This window comes from Adiantum capillus-veneris, chromosome 10 (genome assembly GCF_014529385.1).
Source record: "Adiantum capillus-veneris isolate H3 chromosome 10, ASM1452938v2, whole genome shotgun sequence".
In the NCBI taxonomy this organism is placed as follows: domain Eukaryota; kingdom Viridiplantae; phylum Streptophyta; class Polypodiopsida; order Polypodiales; family Pteridaceae; genus Adiantum; species Adiantum capillus-veneris.
Window position 1 is genome coordinate 77662977 of NC_140940.1, and position 2316 is coordinate 77665292.

Here is a 2316-nt window from a genome sequence, read left to right on the forward strand (position 1 = left end):
TACCTGGCTCTCCTTCCTCTCCTCGTGTGTGTGTGTGTGTGTGTGTGTGTAAAAGAAAAAGAGAGAGAGAGAGAGAGAGAGAGAGAGAGAGAGAGTGAGGGAGAGCGTTACCTGCTCTTTGCTTGAGGGCGCCGAAAAACTCAGATCTGAGATCTGAGTTTTTGGGCGCGCTCGGTTATTTTTTTTACCCCAGCTGGCGTCGCTATGAGCGTCGCTATAAGCGTCGCTATGAGCGTCGTAAATTTCTTTGTAAATTTGCGACGCTTATAGCGACGCTCATAGCGACGCCGGGAATTTTTTTTTTGAGCGTCGCTGTGTGAGCGTCGCTAATGTGAAGAGCCTCTTGTAGTGCTGTCCCAAAATTTTTTACTCTCGGACGTCGTTATATAAGGCTCTGCCACGTCGCTTTAAGCGTCGCTATAGGTAGCTTGTAAGGGTCGCTATATAGCGACGGCGATAGTGACTTATATAGCGACGTTTTTGTATCGACGCTTTTAGCGACGCTGGGAGTATAAAAACCCAATGTATTTTCGTCGCTAAAAACGTCACAAGTGCACACAACCTCTTGTAGTGCTTGATTAAAACAAAGAGATACCCTTTGTTTTGTATCATCTGAAAACAACTTATTGTGTGGATCTTGCAATCAACTTTTGGTGTTTCATGCCTTCTATTGTTTTAGCAATATGCTCCCATCTGTTGTGGTCAATAGGTGATGCCTATTTGAGATCTTGATTTTTTTTTTGGCTCAACCTGATTAAGTCTCTCCAATCTTGGAAAAATAGAAAGCCTCTCAAAACATCTTGATCCTTAAGTATTGCATAAGTGAAGGGTGAGTTTAGGAAATGAAAAGACCCATGAAAATTGAAAATCAGAATACTTTTTGTTTTCATATAAAGAGATGTTCGAGTGCACATTGATACATAATATGTGTTTTACTTTTGTCGATATGGAAGAATGGAAGTTGATGCATATGGTAGTGGGCTGAATTTACATGATTGAGCAACTATTAGGGTCCTCATCGCTAAATATAGATGGGGCCGCATGCGATGTGCGACCTTCTTGATGATAGATATAGGGCAGGGAATCATCAGTTGAGTAATCGTAATTGTTGTAGCCATGCTTCTTATAGTTGTAGGTGGGCCTAAAGGGTTGAATTCGGGACATATGGTCACCAATAGATGAGGAAGAGAGGCTGTTGTAGCTACTGTAGTAATTTTGGGAGCTTGTGAAGTTGTTTATTGTACTAGTTGCCAAATGGTAGAGATTAGTGAAGGCTTCTTGCCAAAATTCTGCCCTCTTTCCTGTCTTTCTCACAGCTTTCAACACTTTCCTTCGATCGACGAATCCCATATACTGTCACTTTGTTCGTCCTTAATTAAACAACCTCGACGCTATCTACGCCTGTGTCAGAAGAAGAAGCATTAGCTTGCTGAGTAAGTTGACGGCAGACATAATAATTGCAAGGCATCAGCTCATGCAGTGATGAAATGACAATGATATATCTGATTGCCTGGCAATATTGTCGAAATGAGGGAAATGCAATGCAGAAAGAGAAATGTTGTGATTTTGGAAACAACAAGAGAAATATGTAAGTTGAATAATTAGTGCTGCAGGGATCAGGAGCTTATAATTAAGATCGCATCAGTATAACATGAAGCAATAATTGTGATTACCTTTGAGCTTGGCGAGCTGCTTTTGGACTTTCTGCTCGCATCCCTGGCAATCCATGCGCACCAGAAGCTCCACAAGCTGCGCATCGAGTACATATTAATCCACTTTCTGGCTTAAACAATGTATGCATACGCCATGAAAGAAGAGATGGTTACCTCCATGTTTTGTTTGCTGTCAGTCCCCAGCTGCTGCAGATACATAATTATTAATTAGGCCGCTAATTGCATGCAAGGGTCATGAGGGTGTTGTCTATTTGCATACAGTTGAGAAGTTGCTTACATACAAGAGGTACGTCTTGATGCTCTCTCTCTCTCTCTCTCTCTCTCTCTCTCTCTCCCCCTCTGGCTCTGGTCTAGCTGTCTGTCTTATATAAGCTGTGGAGTACTGCTCATACGTTGCTGGGTCACTCTTCAAACCATAAGCTTGTGAAAGAGGGTACAAGGAAACAACGGTCTACAAAGGGACGTACCATATATTGTTTTCCATGTTAACGGCATCCCTTTTTTACTTGGGACAACTCACAAAGGTCACTCCTTTTAAGCATTCCACCGACTTTTATACGCTTTCAGGAGTGTGTGTGTGAGAGAGAGAGAGAGAGAGAGAGAGAGAGAGAGAGAGAAGGAGAAGAGAGCTTTTACCATCATC

General features: G+C 42.3%; 1 pseudogene across 1 annotated transcript; it reads right to left on the bottom strand.

Moving 5' to 3' along the window:
* Positions 1-866: 866 nt before the first annotated feature.
* Positions 867-2029, bottom strand: LOC147449108 (heavy metal-associated isoprenylated plant protein 28-like; annotated as a pseudogene). Its single transcript, XR_015189529.1, has 3 exons — positions 1827-2029; positions 1674-1749; positions 867-1401 (listed from the first exon to the last, which is right to left on the bottom strand). The product of XR_015189529.1 is annotated as a heavy metal-associated isoprenylated plant protein 28-like (transcript).
* Positions 2030-2316: the final 287 nt, after the last annotated feature.